Genomic DNA, 17,203 nt, shown 5'->3' with positions numbered 1-17,203 from the left:
CCCCTCCCCTCCCCTCCCCTCCCCTGCCCACACTCTGTTTCCCTTGGGCCCAGAAGAATTTTCTCCATTATGCTTTCCGGCATCTTCCCAGTACCCATCTCTCCCCAGGCGGGTACCAACACTCCTCCAGTGCAGTACTCCGTGCCCACCTGCAGGAGAGCCACACCCACCCACACTGTCATCGCTTGGCAGTCTTTCCAGGTCGCTGTGAGTATTGACAGGGGGAGATGACTATCCTCCTTTCCATTGTTGCCACCTCGAGCCTGCACCTACCAGGGATTCAGATCTGCTTCTAATGAATGGAAGGTTAGCGCCATGAAAGGCAGAGGGTAGAGACTTCTCTTCCTTACTTGGCAGATTACATCATGAGCAAATTTCAAACTTAGCTACTTTTGGTGAGGAGCAGAGCTAAAGCGGAAGCCACTTCCCTCTTTTTTTTGGTTCTGAGATTGGAACAGGAGCAGGGACCGCTTCCTCTCACCAATCCTGAGAACTTCCTTCCAGCCCTGACCATCCTGTCTCTGCTCTACATCTTGGTTAACTTTTGTTTTTGAGAAGATGACGGAAGTTGGAGAAGGGATGCAAAAGATGTGTGTGTGTGCTTGTGTGTTAATGCATGCGTGTGTGTGCATGTGTATGCATGTACCTGCATATGTGTGTGTGTGTGTGTGTGTGTGTGTGTGTGTGTGTGTGTGCAGAACATTTGTGTATGGCCAAGGAACGAAAGCTACAGCTTTCAAGGTGGTGAGATGTTCCACCTAATTCCTTGGCTTGAGTTCTTGTACAGCTGATGTATACAAGGGCAGCTCTTCTCTTGACAAAGTGCTGCTTGAGACCAAAGACAAAGGGATGCACCCACTTCAGACACTGTGTCCTATTTCATCTACAAACATGCTGAGCTGCATTCGTAGCTGCGCACTGGGGAGGCTTCTGAGTGTGGGGCTTGCTGTGAAGTGTGGAGCTGGCTCTGCTGCTCCCGGCTGGAGAATGTGAGAGCCCAGCTTTGGAAATCATCATCTTTTTTTTTTCCTTTCCTCTCTTATTTTTTCTTATTTGTTTATTTAGAAGTTCTTGCAACTACTTTTGGATATTCAAAAGAGGATACGGATGGTCACTGAGATGGCTCAGCAGGCAAAGGTGCGCGCTGCTAAGCCTAATGACCTGAGTTCAAACCCTGGGATCCACAGGGTAGAAGGAGTAGGCTGGCTGTTGCTAGCTGTCCTCTAACCACCAAAATACGCCATGCCATGTCATTTCATGTCACACACAGACACACGCACACACAGACACACACGCACACACAGACACACACGCACACACAGAAGTAAATGTAATAATTTCAAAATGGTAAAAAATAAAAGTATTAACCTGCTCATTATTGCTGTATGCATTCTATTGACCTTAGAACTAACTTAATATTATGATAATCCCCAAAGCTGTGTCTAATTTTACTGTCTATTCATATTAAATGCAAGTGGCACTGGGTATTTTGCTAAAAGTGAGGCCTACAACCTGGTGAGATCCAGGAGGCTGCTGCTGTAGTGGACTGACGAGGGAGTCCAGCGGTAGCCCTTGGTGTTTGATGCATTGTTTATATTTTTTTCATCACAAACGCTACCCTTTGAGGACCCTGCACACAACACCGCTCCTCCTGCAGTGTGTCTTCCCCCTTTTGATGTCCTCCTTGCTTCTCCTATAATACAAAGTACTGGATCTCTGCTGCAGGCCCAGTTCCCTTTCTCACAGAGAAGCTGCACTGCGGGGCTGGGGATTTCATGGGCCAATGCAGTTGTAACTTTTTAATGCTTTAGGTTCAGTAGGACCTGGAGACCCTGGAAGGCAGGGCTCTGGAGAGACAGAGCGCTTGTCGGAATTACAATGATCTATATTTAAAAACTCAGAGAGTAAGACACTGCAAACTTCACACTTGAGAGCTACGAAGAGAGACCGTGGGAAGAAAGTTGTGTTTGTCTGGAAAGCTGTGCAGCTATGGGAAGGGCTAATAAAACAAGAGAATATAGTGAACACTTGCCAAAAACCAGGGTGTGGTCCGCAGAGTGGGAATCTGGGATTGTCCCACGTGATTATTATAATAATTAAAACATTAACACTTTGCATGCTGCCTTTGCTCTCATGAAAATTAAAATCTACCTAATGTTGCATCAGCTTCAGGTGATGAAGACATGAGACACCATGGGGGCGTGGCTGGCGGTGAGTGGCAGGTGGTAACGATCATGCCCGACACACAGAAGGGTCTGGGTCCTATCCCCAGCACGGCCCAAATCAACACAAAGTCGAACATAAACACCGTGTAGAATTAAATACCGTGTAGAATTTGCAAGAGTCAAGGATGGCTGCTGTGTAGGGTTGGCCTGTCTGCAATAATGTAACCACCCAACAACAGTCATAGGAAGACCAGCTCTGGTGCAGCTTTCCGCAGGCCTTTGAGCCGAGCAGACTGAAATAAAAGAAGCCTACACCTCTGTAATTGCCTGGCCAGACAGGTGCAGCAGGCTTCTCTCAGCTCAAGTGGATAACAGGGCTGAAAAAGGCCTAGAAGAGCTGCCAGGGTCTCCAGCACAGGCCACTCACGGCAGACTTGGCTCATGTAAGATGCCCCAAGTCACACTATCCTATTTACTGTTGATGATAAAAGTGAACTCAGCCCTATCCAGTCATTGTATCAGGACGCATGTTAGAGAAACGTCCCTTTGGGGGCGAGAGCGGAGGAAAGGTCCAGGGGACACCGATGACTACAGAGGACAATCTAGACAGCCAGTCTGGTTCTCAGGAGCTTGGCGCAGGATAACTTTAGTGGTCATACTGGCTTTTCCTTTCCTCCGTCTATTCCATTATTAAACACATGCAGCCGCCATATCAAAGTATGAGCTGCAGGTCTAGTCTTCCCAAAATAGAACATTCCTAATTGCTGTTATTTAACTCCCTTCAGAAACACTCTTGCTAATTAGTCAGGTTAGTTGAGAATGGAAGGGGGTGGGTGGGAGGTGGGGGGAGGGTGGGGAGGGAGGAAGGAGGAGGGAGGAGCTAAGCAGGCAGTGGGAAGGCTGTCTCTGAGATCAGTCACGTCGTTTCTCCAGGTTGGTATAGTGGACTCCTTATAGAACGGATTTGGGAGTTATAAAGGGTCCTGGAGTGTTGAAGGAGGCCACTTGTTCATCTGGGCTGCCCAGAACTAAAACAACAACAGAAACTGTATTAATTAAATCACTGCTTGGCCCATTAGCTCTAGCTTCTTATTGACTGACGTTTACATATTAATTTAACCCATTTCTATTAATCAAGGATGTAGCTTACCAGCTAAAGTTCTGCCTGGTTCTGGCAGGGCTACATAATTTCTCTCTGACTCCGTCCTTCTTTCTCCTAGCATTCAGTTTAGTTTTTCCTGCCTAGCTCTGTTCTACCCTATCAGGCCAAGTCTATTTTCTTTATTCATTAACCAATTGTATTCGCAGCATACAAAGGGGAATCCCACATCACTGGTGCCCACAGTTCTGTTGTCAAGCAACATATTCATGCATGCAGGGCTGGAGAGATGACTCAGCAGTGAAGAGTACATACTGCCTGTTCTTGCAGAAGAACTGACAGACTTTGGTTCTTAGCGCCCACATCAGGCGACTCAACAACCACCTGTAATCCCAGCTCCAGGGTATTGGATACATAGATGTGGCCTCCTCAGGCATCTTTGTTCATGCACACATACATACATGCACATACTTACAAATACAACACATCTTTACTAAACGGGACTGCTCGACTTACTTCCCCTATTGCTGTGACCATATTCCTGAGAAGAAGCAATTTAAGGGAAGAAAGTTTATTTCTCTCTTGGTAGGGAAGGCATGCAGTAGGAACGTGAGACAATAAACTAACCAGAATGGCCACATTGTATCTACAGTCAGGAAGTAGAGATAGACCGGAAGTGGGGCTTGACTCATTTCTTCCAGCAAGGCTCCACCTTCTAAAGGTTCCACAATGTAGCAGAAGGAAAGTTCAAATGCATGCACCCTTGGGGCATTCATGTTCAACAACATTAGCAAAGGCATGGTGTTGGAAGGAAACCTGGGTTAGAGAGTGTCCCCCAACACTCTTCTATGTGACTCTGGCAAGCCGTTTAACCTTTCCAGGCCTCAGCTTTCTCCCTGATAACTCAGAGGTGAAGATGCTAACTCCATAGCAATGCTTCTGGTTGTTTGAGGACCAGAGATGATTCTTAGTGAGACATCTGTTTTACAGAAAAGGGCTGGAAGATGTCTGTTGGTCCCAGATGGTCTAGAATTGGAGTCTGGGTGCATGAAAGACCCTGAGTCTCCTGCTGACTATGACAGCTATGCCTGTTTGTTTATGTCCTTACAGATGTGTTCTGGGAAGGTGTTTTGGTTGGTTTATTGTATACTTGACACAAGCTAGGGTCGTCTGGGAAGAGGGAACATTAATTGAGAAAATGTTCCCACCAGATAGGCTTCTAGGTAACTCTATTAAGGGCATTTTCATGATTAATCATAGGTATGGGAAGACCTATCCCACTGTGGGCAGGTGTTCCTGGGTTGTATAATAATAGAATTGGGCAAGTCAGGGGGAGAAAGTCAGTGAGCAGCAGCCCACCATAGCCTCTGCTTCGGTTCCTGCTCTATGTTCTTGTCTTGAGTTCTTGCCCTGACTTCCTTTATGATGAACGTGTGCTGTAAGATGAGACCCCTCCCCCACACCTTCCCAAGTTGCTTTTTGGTCACTGCCTTTATCATAGCAACAGAAGCAGATTAAGACAGAAGAGGGCACTGGGAGCAGCAGTGAGACTTATGCTAAGTTCATTGCTGTTCTCCTTTAAAGACTAACTTAGCCTCTGTTGACCCCTCTCCAGCTTAGCTACATGTTCGCTTTCGAAATCAGAGGTTAAAAGGACACACCTCTTTCTCGTCCTCCCCATCCTCCTCCTGATCCTGCTGTCTCCCTCTTCCTTGTCTTCTTCATGAATCCCTTTTCTTTTTTTCCCTCCTGTCTTCCTCTATTTCCCTCCTCTTCTTTTTTCTCCTCCCTTCTTCTTCCTCTTTCTCCTCCTTGTCCTCCTCCTCACTCCTCCTTGTCTTCCTTTCCTCCACTCTCATTTTCCTTCTTCTCCACCCTCCTTGTCATTCTCCTCCTCTATCCTCTATTCTGTCCCCCTTCTCTTCCTTTATGGTGCTGGGGATCAAACCCTTGGCTTGGCACATTTCAGGCAAATGAATTATTCCCACCCTCCAATGTCTAAAATATCACCCAAAATTCAACTGCTAAAGACATACTTAAATATATAAGCACAAAATAAAAATACAACATGAGATTTAAAAATAATGCAAAAGTAGAATTTATTATGGTTTATTTATAGAAACACCAATAATAACTGACTGTCCAATAAAACGCAATCACCTCAATAACAGAGCACTGTGCAGCCACTAACATATGACTACAGAAAAATATTTAACATCATGAGAAATGTTAATGATATATGACTGAGAAAAGTAAATTTTAAATTGAAATACCAAAATACCAACTGATTTATATACTTAAATAACTTACATACTTTTTTTTCTTCTTCTTAATTGTGGTATAAATATTTAACATAAATGTTCCCACCTTAGCTATTTGTAATGTACAGTTTAGGAGTGGTGAGTAGAATTGACCTGTTGAGTATCACATTTTCAGAATGTTTTCATGACTGGTTAGTAACCACAACACAGGCTCAAGCTTCTTCCTTTTTTTTTTTTTTTGTTTTGTTTTCCAAGATAGGGTTTCTCTGTGAAACAGTAGACCAGGCTGGCCTCAAACTCACAGAGCTCTGCCTGCCTCTGTCTCTTTAAGACTCAGTAATATTGCATTGTATGTTCTGATGGTCGGTCTTGATTATCAGCTTCATAGGATCTAGAATCACATATTGAGAAAGAATTGCTTTGGATGTATTGATTGGTTTAATCTTGTCTATAAAGCAGATTATTTTACTGATGAAGGGGGATAGGCAGAGTTTTTTGTTGAGAACACCAGCTAGGTCCCAAATAACCACACAGAGACTTAATGATAATTATAAGTGATTGGTCAATAGCTTAGGCTTGTGACTAACTAGCTCTTACACCTTAAACTAACCCATATTTCGTATCTAAGTCTACAGTGTGGCTTATGGCCTGTTACCTCATGTTTTACATGTCCTGCTTTCTCTGCTCCTGGCTTGCCACTCCTGAGACTTCATTCTTCTTCTTCCCAGTCTGGCTCTCTTGCCTAACCTCTTCCTGCCCAGCTATAGGCCAGTCAGCTCTTTATTAACCAATGAGAATAATACATATGTACAGGGTACAAAGGTTGTTCCATAGCCCGGAGCTCAGAATTCTTCTATGCTTAGGCTCATGATTTTAAATCTTCTGCACCTTGCATTTACTCGGTTTTAAATCTGGACACTCCAAATTTCTAAAAATAACAGTTGGGGAGCATTGACATAACATTGGTTTATACAGAGACTTTGGGGAGGCTGATTTGATTTGCATAGATTTGTTTCACATCGTGTCGTCAACAGCAGGTAAAATCTTAGTGCCAATCCACTGCATACACAAAGCCCTTTCATGAATGTTTTCAGGGTTTCCTCCAGTCCTACAGATTGAATCTAGACCTTACACACACCAGGCAAGTCCGTCCTCTGCCTTGGAGCCGCACCTTCAGCCCAATTCTAGGCTATTTAAAGAGGAAGTTATGACCCATAAAAGTCTACATGGCTTCCCTCTGCTCTCTGAAAGTGAATGTCCTTCAGCTAGGAAATAAAAAGATGAACATGGTGTTTTTTTTTCTTCCCATGTTTTGGTCAGCACTAGGGATTAAATCTGGGGTCTTTCTCATGGCTAGGCAAGTGTTTTCTCATGGAGTTCCATCTTCAGTATCTTTTGATGTCTTTTAATAACAACATCTTCAATTAGTGCATCTGTCAAAGAACATCGCCGCTGTGGAACCTAAACTGCGCTGGGTTCTGCTGAACACACACATTATATCGCTGAGGCTTAGGGGAGAGGGAAACACAAGCTCACATGTATCCCCAATCATACTGAAATGACATGCACAGTAAATTATTTTTGCTATTGGAAGGTTTATTTTTACAACTGAATCGCTTAGGGTTTTTTTTTTTTCTTTCCAGAGGGAGAGCATAGCAGCGTCGCTGGCTTCCTTAGTCGGTTCCCACTCTCATCCTCCTCAGGGTACTACTTCTGTCTTTTTTCCACCTTTGAGAAAACTCAGGCTGAGAGTTTTAGAAATGAAGGGGCTCAGTCAAGGTCACCTTGCTGAGATGTGCCAGAGCCAGGGAATCTAAGACTGCAAACACCTAGAACTTGTGTTTTTAAGCAGGACATTTTGTTTGTTTGTTTGTTTGTTTCAGATACCTTAGTTCCAGCGAGATATATGTAGGTCCACGCGGATGGTGGCCTGAAAAGAGGACACTGGCCTTGAAGGAGATGGCTGTGGGCTCTTCTGGGTTGCAGTAGGCATTTGCCCAGGGTTGTGATCTTGCAGCCACCCCTTTGCACGGACTGCCACAGATCTAGAGGGACTAGGAGTGGAGTGTGACTTTAAGGCACAGATGACCAGCAAGGCAGCCTCAGGGTGAGAAAGCAGAGGCCAGGAAAGACTAGGGAAGGCTGTAATGCTTTATGGCTTACTAATGAATTCCATTTTATAGCCCAACTCCCTTAAGTTGTCTCTTCCTGTGATTAATTCCTGTCCCCCGGTTCCCTTTAAGGGTTGTTGATAGGGAGTGTGCAGTGTTGACTGAGGAAAACCTACTAATGCATGTTCTCCTCAGCCAGAGATAACCCAGCGTTAACCATGACGAATGCATCTTTTACAAGAGGAGATACCATCAGGAAGGTACTCGGGGTGTGTGCTCATCAGACCCCAGGTAAATGTTCATGGCACTTCAATCTCTCTCTCTCTCTCTCTCTCTCTCTCTCTCTCTCTCTCTCTCTCTCTCTCTCTCTCTCTCTCTCTCTCTCTCTCTCCCTCTCCTGGTCATTTTGAACAGTGGAACCAGCCTGCCAGTGTTTTTACCAAAAAGTGACTCAGCTCAGCGCTGTAAACAACTGGAATGATTGTTGCATTCCGGATTTAATCACCCCATTCCCACCAAACTATTCCGCACCTATTTCTCCCCTGCTTAACAATGAGACAAAGAAGCCAGATTCCCATGAAACTGCACAGCCCTGGTCATTAAATTACACAGGATTAGAAGCGACTTCCTTGGAGGACTAAAGAACTTTAGTTCTCCTCACGTATGCTTGCGCGTAGACTCACACAGACTTGGAAGGAGAACAGAGATGTTTTTCTGGGGAGGATTATGCACTTAGTAATGCGACTCTGGTTGCCTCCACCCCAGACTTCTTCATTTGGGCCCGGGCCACCACAACACACAGACTGAAAACACCAGTCACTCTGGGTGTTATTTATAGGGGTGTGCTTGTTTAGCACTGAGAAAGCCCTAGATCAGGAGGGGGCATGTGTGCTGGCATCTTGGTTCAGGCTCACCAGGGATGCCCACCCCCCCATCTCTGTGCCCATTTGAAAATAGAAACAAAGAGAGAACTGCTGATGTTGCCAATCTAGCTTCTTCCAGCTTTTAAAAAAAGAGCTTGGCTACGCTGGCAGGAGAACAGTGTAACGAGGGGGAAAAAAATAAAACAACCCCTCTCTCCCAGAACTGATAACCAAATAAAATACTGTTATATTTTCTGTCTAATAAGCACAAGGAGTTCCATAACTCCCTTGATTAAGCATATTATCCTTCTTCAGGAAGTCAGTTTGATTTATGCGAAAAGTGATTTGGACATACTTTCTCCGGCCGTGGAGATTTCATAATTCCTGGTGTACGTCTGGAAAATCTCCCCTCGTCATGAGTCCAAACCAAATTAATGTCTTCCAGAATGACCCGAGGAATTAATGAGGTTCCCGCTGTCAGTTCTGCCCATCCAGGGTCAAGTAAATCATTTGCTGGCTCTCGGGCCCCTGTTGCTTCGCTGCCTCTCTGACTCCACATTCAATGATAAGGGCTTTGCCCAAGCCTTTGAAATACAGCATCACCGACACTCTCCGTTCATCTGCTGGGACATATTTTAAGTTCTGCTTCTCTGTCTGCTGTAAACTCAGCCTTTAATGGAGCCAGTAATTGCTGATAAATGGGGTATCAATGAAGCCAGCACACCAGAAATTTCCCCATTCTTTTCTGCTGATGCGTGCTGTTTAGATCTACGCTGACATTACCTCAAATTATTGTGTGCCTAGCTCTTTCATTCTCCAACTTGTGTTTTTTTTGGTTAAGTCTTTACTTATTTTTTTTTTTTTTACTTCTCATTTCCCACCATCCCTCTCCCCCTCCCTCCTTTTTTTTTTTTTTCTCTTTCCTTCTCCTCCTCCTGGATAAACTGAAGCTGGACACTAAGAGGCTTTTCTAGGGTGTGTTTTCTTCTTCTTACCAGAAACTGTAGTTTTGTATGTTTGCACACACACACACATACATATATATGTGCACATGTGTATGTGTGAAAACATGGGTTTTCATGCATATGGAAGCTAGAGGTCAACACTGGATGTCTTACTCAGTTATTTTCCCACTATTATTATTATTATTATTATTATTATTGTTATTATTATTATTATTGCAGAGCCTTCAGCAAGAGTAGCTGACCATCAAACCCCAGGCATCTTCCTATCCTGGTCTCCCTAGAACTGGGATTGCAGGTGCCTGCTGATATATCCAGCTTTTTACATAGGTGCTGAGGACCCAAATTTAGGTGGGGGGGGCAAGCCTCTTACTAACTAAGCAATCTCCCCAGCCACGTGCTTCTCTGTTCTTCTCCAACCGTCACTCTGACTGGCTCCCTTGGTGACCTCAACCATGCGATCACTGGGAGGTTTCAAGCATTCTGAAGGTGACTCACCTGCCACCCCTGGGATGGCACTGCACCGTCAGCATCTGCTGCTCACCTCCTTTCTTCTTCTTTCACGACTCTCCTTCTCTAGCCTCGTGTCTCTCCTCTTCGCCTTTGTGCTCCATGTGAGCCTGTGAGAGCATCGCAGCTGCTGCTGGGACAGGGGATGCCTCCCTTACATCAGGCTGTACATCCAGAGGACCTTGAGCCTGATGCTCTCCAACTCTCCTTCCAAACCAGAAAAAGTGCAAAAAGCGCTTCGACTAGCCATAACATCTTCAGATGTCCCCCGGAGGAAGTGGTCCCTTAGATATTCTGGTGGTGACTGGTGTTCAGGTCCTGAGCCCAGAAGTCATTGGAAAGAAGGGAAAGGTCCCTTCTTTAAATGAGAAGAAGGAACCCATACACTACAAGTGAGTGTTTTACATTTCAAGAGGTGAGGTCCCAGAGGTTTATCAGTGGGGCCTGTCAGTTGTCTGAGAAGCCCCCTCCTGCTGTGTGACAGTCACTCCTACTCCTGGAAGCAATGATGTTCCTCACTGTGATGCTGTCATGTGACTGTATTGTTATAGTTGGAAAGGAAAACCCACATCCATGAATGTGAGCCCAGGAGGGTCACTGTGCCCGGTGAGGCTCAGCTTTGACGTCAGTGGTGTGTCATGGATGTGTGGGTGAGCTAGTGAACAACCATCAGGGCCTAGGTGAATGGGTGAACGAATGAGCAGATAGGTCAGGAATCCAGTGAGAAGCATGCTTTTGGATTGTGAGCGGCGTCTCTGGAAGGTCCCAGTGGTGGGAAGTGGACCCTTATTATCACTGAGAAGGTGGTTGTTCTGACTGGAAAGACACTCTATGAGGAGAGTAGACACTGTGTGTGTTCCCCATGGGGGTTAGAGTCAGCTCTGTTATGGCGTGTGCTGTCGGTTTGGATGGTCAACTTGAAACAGCTTGGAGTCACCTGGAAAGAGAAACTTAATGAGGAATTATCTAGATCAGGTTGGTTCATGGGAATGTCTGTGAAGGATTTTCATGATTTCGAACTGATATTGGGAGACCCAGGCCATAATGGGTAGAATATTCCCTAGGTAGGACCATGAACTGTGTAAAACGGGAGACAGCTTGGGAGGAAGCAAGCAGGCAGCGTGGTGGCTTTGGTTTCTGTTCTTGACTGTGGATGAGATGTGACTGTCCGCTTGAGTTCCTGCCTTGACTTCCCTTTTATCACGGACCATATCTGGAACTGTCATCCAAACAAATTCTTCCTTAACTTACTTCTATCCAGAGTATTTAATCACAGCAGCAGACATGAGGCTAAAGCACAGACCAAGCTGGCTATGACATGGGAACAAAGTGGTAGTGACCTTTGTCTCAGTCAGATCAGAAAAAGGGATTTGGCAGTATGGGAGAGGGTCCTATGTTAGGCATGGGCAGAGAGAGACAAGCGCCCCACTGAGAGTTCAGGTGTCTCAAACTTGGAAGCCTGGGTCAGCAACGTGATTTGGGGGCTCACTGCAGCTTCAAGGGTGGCTGGAAAGGAGACTGAACCTCTTGGAAAGGGTAATCTCCAGCCTGTTGAGCTCCCTGCAGGCTATGCAGTGTGCTAAGAGTTCCCAGATTTTGGCTGCCACCAATGCTGGGGTGGGCTTTGGTGACACAGTTGTCTTTGAATCATTTCTCCCTCTGTAAGTGATGCCTCACCCGTATTTCTGCAAGTAACCCCAATAAAACTCATTGGCTCACCAAGCTGGACATGGGTGGCATCTGCGCCTTGGTTTGTCATGGTCTCCCTATTTGGAATGAGTAGACCCGTGTGTGGCATCTCCTGCGGAGAAGTCTTGTCACACAGCAGTCAGTGTTAGCAGGTAGTTCCTAGGGGTGTTCCCTAACACGGGACAGGTGTAGTTACAGTCAGATGCGTGATGAACAAGGCTGTGATTATCCAGTGTGGGTCCTGGTACAGAGACTGGTTGAATCTTTCCCTGGGTAAAGATGCCCAAATCACAATGTAATGGGATTTTCTTTGCACCTGACCAGAAATTCTAGCCACCAGTGAAGTGAAAAATACAGAGTAGGCTTGCAAGTTGTGGACACAATGTTGGGCAATGCCCTGTTGTGACAATGCTTATATGTGTACACTTTTCCACACGCCGTGTAATCTGTTGCTACACCAACCCACCTGCTCAAGGATCGACAGTCAGGGACCAGAGATTCCTGTGAGGGAAAGAATTGGTTTCCCAGAGGCCTCAGTTCAGGGCAAATTTAAGCAATGAAAAGCATCATGATTCATGGATTGGTGTTTGAAGTGTCCCTCCCCAGCCCTGGGCTCACTCAGCACCTTCCTTTCTTTGTCTCCAAGAATGATATCACTTCCTTACTGATTGTCAGCTCTGCATGATCCTCTGTGACCAGGCATATGAAAAATGTCTGCCTCATCATAATGTCCAATCATACCAAATCTCTTCCAGGAAAGTTTCAAAAGAACACAACCGGATGGAAAAAAAACAAGCAAAATCAATTGCCACATTTTTTATGGCTTTGAAGGTGTCTGTCACCACGCCACGTCCTGTTGCACACTTCCCTCAGTTTTCCTAACCATCACTGTTACTCCATTTATTGAATCATTTTGAGGAACAAATGGCTTTATCAGGAAACAGGATTGGGTCACCCAGGAGAGGCCAGGGTGTGGGATGACCTTTATTTGGTGGGCCATGAAGGAGAAGGTTTGAGAGATTAGGTCCGGTAGACAGATTGAGTGGTAAGTGAACAGGTACCAATCAGCAAGGGGACATATCAGCTAGCTGTGGGGGTCAGTCCAGAGTGGCAAAGGTAGCTGGTGTCTACTGATGCTCCTCGTATCTCCAGCTCTGTTTTGTGTTTCCCACAGTCTGTCTCATACTCTGACATGGAACTGATGCTAATGAGTTGAGCGCCTGCAATGTAATGCTCACTTCAACTACTCAGGTTCAAGGGTGTTAATAGAATTTCACAGGTGAAGAAGCTAAAGGCTTGAGAGGTGAAGTCTTAGATCCCGTGGTTAAGGAAGTGTCAGGGCTTAGGTTAAATACATGGCTGACTCTAAAGTCTTCATTCTTTTTCACCTCTCACCTACACAGACCCCAGTGCACAGAAGGCTCACAGTGGTTAAAAGCACCTTTTCATCTTGCAGTGGACCAGGGTTCAATTCCCAGCACCCACATGGTGGTTCACAACTGATTCTTACTTCAGTTTCTGGGGCATCTGACGCCCTCTTCTGGTCTCCAATGGCACTGCATGCACGTGGCACACATACACGTAACTAGATAAACACCCATATGCATCAAATAAAAATTAAACGAACAAACAAAGCACCCCAAACTCAGTGTACCTAGAGAGCCTAACAGGAGAGAAGAAATATACCCAAGTAAAGATAAAACCAGCTTCACTGACAGTATTCCTCCCTCTCTGGAGACCTGCCAAATGACAGTCAGGCTTTGAGATTGTTGAAGGCTGGGCCACTATGTAGTATGCCAGTCATAGATCTGGGTGGTTGGACACCTTACACCCAAACAATAAGGAATGTATAGTGTGGTAAGGAAGGGAGAGGGGCTGAGGTGGTGTTTAGGTGTGAGGATAATGATTTAATGAAATAGAGGAGAAAGAAGGAAGAAAGAGGAGCGCCAACCTGGGCACACAAAGCCATGAGGCTCATGAGCAGGAGGAAGGAAATACAGGCCAGTTTAATCAGCTTGCGATCCCACAGAGGACCAGAGAGCCTTATTCTTTTCTCCCCAGATAAAATCCCAAGGCCGCGGGACTTTTAGCCTCCTGCTTGAAATAGGTGTCTATGGAATTCTGCCTGAAAGGGCTCCAGCGGTGTCGTGGGCGGGCGCTTAACCAAAAAGAGGAAGTGACTCTTGTTCTGTTGATGGGAAGTTCAGTATTAGTTGTTTCTATTTGTGTGTTCATCACCTAAATGGTGTTTCAACTGTGACGTCCAGTGTTTTAAAGCACTGCCAGTCTCTCGGGTCACACTTGCTTGAAGCTTGCCTTCTGTGTCCCGAAACCTCTCCTGCAGTCTCTGTGACTTTTGCAGCTTCGGCCTCTCTTTCAACATCAAACTCCCTTTCACTATGCCCCTTAACATGTGACATGAGGATGGGAAATACTGGAAGTGGAAGGGGGCAGGCTGGGAGAGGGAGGTGGGTGATGGAAAGAGAAATGTGTAGCGGCTCTAACACAAAGGATAGATGAAAATGTGTTACTTTGTATACCAATTAAAAAAGAAATAAAACCATAAATTACATAAATTATCTATAAGTGGCATTTTGTAGTAAGAATATTACTAAGAATATGGGGTATTTTAAAAAAAGATTTATTTGTATTTTTACTTGTGTGTATGTGTCTGTGTGAGCCACGTGTGTGCAGGGACTGGAGGAGGGTAGAATAGGGCATAAATTCTCTGGAGCTGGAGTTATAGGTAACTGTGAGCCACCTCCTCTGGAATTGCTGCAAGAGCTTTTACCTGCTGAGTCGTCTTCCCAGCTCCACAAGCACTGATATTGATTTAACCAAACATGATTCATTATAAATATATTAGAAGTAGACTCAGGGGAGGTGTGTACAGGTCAGGGGTGAATTACAGTATAACTAATGTTTTGTCTTCCATTGTAGTAAATGATTTTTAAGTTGAAATATGAAAAATATAAAATATGAAAACAGAGTACGAAACAGACAAAAGAACCAAGAACTCTCAGTTTTAGTAGGTAGGTATTGCTGAGTAACGAGGAAGCCCTAGATGCAGCACTTTCAAGTAATATTCAGATGCATAAATAACAGCCATTTCCTTAGCATAGGTGTCTGTGGTCAGCCGAATAGTTCTGCTGATCTGAGTCAAACTCAGCTGTTCCTAGCTAGGCTCACTCCTGCCTCACTTGTCCCCAGTAGCTGGCTGGTTCAGGATGGCTTGCCTTAGCTCAATGGGATCTGTACCCTGTAGAGTTGAGCCAGAGCAGAGGACTTCAGAAGGCTTTCTGGAGTTGAGCCTGGGCCTTGTACGGTATCAGTCCTGCTGTATTTTGTTAAGCAAAGCCACCTACAAGGAACTCCATGTACAAAGAATGGGGAAACAATGTTCCTCTTTCTCCCTTTCTCACGTTGCAATGGGATAGGTACAGGCATGGGAAGCAGTGAACTGTGATCATTTCCTCAAACATTTTCACTCCATTAAGACCCGCCTTTCATGGTCACGCAGCCTCTTTGGATAGCCTATGGTGTTTCTTTGACTCTGGGTCCCATGGCATCCTATGTCATCTTCCATGAAACTGAATTTCCTTTTGTGAGATTGAAGGCTGACTGGACTTTTGACATCACCCCAAACAGGAAGCAATTTACCAGTGGCTCATGATACAGTTTGATGAGTGGGTTCTGTACTGGGTTTCATTTTGAGACAACAACTCATGAAGTTGCCCAAGCTGGTCTCAAACTCATGCTACTCTTGCCTTGGGAAGAGCTGCGATCACAGGTGCACACCACCATGTCAGGCTGTGGCTTTCTATTTTCTTCCTTCTGTCTGTGTTTATGAGTTAGACCTCATCTGTCAGGGACACTTAGTCACCCCTCCATTCATTTATTTCTTAATCAATCACATATTTATGTCCATATCGACTTTTGGCTATTTATTTTATTCTTGAGGTTAGAACCCAACACTATTTTTTTTAATGGCTCATGTTAAGCAATTACATTCATTGAGAGATTTGTTTTTCAGTACTAGAGTTTGCACGTGCCAGGAAAGTGTTACACAGTTTTCGCCAAGTCTATTTGGGCAGGATCCTATTGATAGGTTTCTACCTTTTAATTTTATCCTTTATTATGTTTTTCCCCACACTTTTAGTTTTGGGTACTCTAAGCTACTCTAGGCTTGTCTTACATTTTCCCTACTGTGGCCCTAGAATCAGCCACTGCGCCAAGAGTCCCTGACTCCTTCCACTGGAGAGAAGCATTTAGAAATATGAATGTGAACATGATGCGTGCTCCTGACCCTGAACTGTCATCAGCTCTATGTGCCATTGATCCTGACTGCCACCAGTCCCAGCATCTCAGAGCAGGCAGTGCTAGGAGATGTGTATCTCACTTGTTTTTATTCTGCAGTGATAAAAGTTCCCAATACTTCAGTTGGCTTTTGGGAACCTATTCCCCATGCTGAGTTGCTTTGCCCAGCCCTGATGCAAGAGAAGCAACTTGGTCCTGCAGCAACTTGATGTACTATGCTTTGCTGATGCCCATGGGAAGGGGAGGAGAAGTGGATGTGGAGCTAAAGGGGAGGCACAGGGGGAAGGGAACAAGATGAGAGGAGGGAGGGGAAACTGATCAGGATGTAAAATAAATGAAAAATTTTAATTAATAAAAATAAATAAATAGATTCTACAAAAAATAAAAAGTTCCCGACAAAAGTCATTCAGAGAAGGGAGGGCTTATTTTGTCTCACAATTTCAGGAACAGTCCTTCATGGTGAGAATTCACCACAACAGGAACTTGAAACAGCTGGTCACATTGTGTCCACAGTCAGGAACAGGGGGATGCAGGCCAGTTCTCCACTGAACACATTGTGCTGCACTCAGGAAGCTCAGGTAGCCTTTTCCCTTTTAGGCAGGCCAGGACAAAGCTGTAGAATGGAGCCACCCATCTTCAGGATGGAGCTTCTCATGTCAGCTCATCTAAACAACATAAGCCCTCACTGAAATGCCAGAGGCTAGCCTAATCTAGACAATTCCTCTCAGGCATGTCTAGAGGCATCTCTCTTGGGTTATTCTAGGCCCTGTCAAGTTGACAATCAGTATAAACCATCACAATGTGTATGTATCCTAGCCAGTGTCAGCAAACACACAACTCTGAATTGTTTCTATGCTGGTCTGCAGACACAGTAATGTAAATATTGAGTCATACCGCTATCTCAGATTCTAATTTTAGCAGAGATCTGGTCTTATCATTCTTCTCTTGATTATCTGCAGTTTCTCTCTTTAATAGTAAGAAGTCTGACCTCATTATCTATGTAGAATTTGTAGAACTTTTTTCTGACATTTTTTTCAGTTCTACTGTACTCGAAGATCAGATTAGAGTACCCCTACACTTGTAAGAAACAGCTAGAATACTTTAGCTCATCAGCTGGCCCCAGAGATGCCCTGTCTCTACCTCCTGAGTTTTGGGATTCCAGGCTGGCCACCATGCCCACTTGACTTTAATGTGGTTGCTGGGGATTTGAACTCTGGTCCTTGTGC

Source organism: Alexandromys fortis, unplaced genomic scaffold (genome assembly GCF_014885135.2).
Source record: "Alexandromys fortis isolate MF-2015 unplaced genomic scaffold, M_Fortis_MF-2015_v1.1 scaffold_62, whole genome shotgun sequence".
In the NCBI taxonomy this organism is placed as follows: Eukaryota; Metazoa; Chordata; class Mammalia; order Rodentia; family Cricetidae; genus Alexandromys; species Alexandromys fortis.
Note: the sequence above shows the minus strand (reverse complement) of the source record.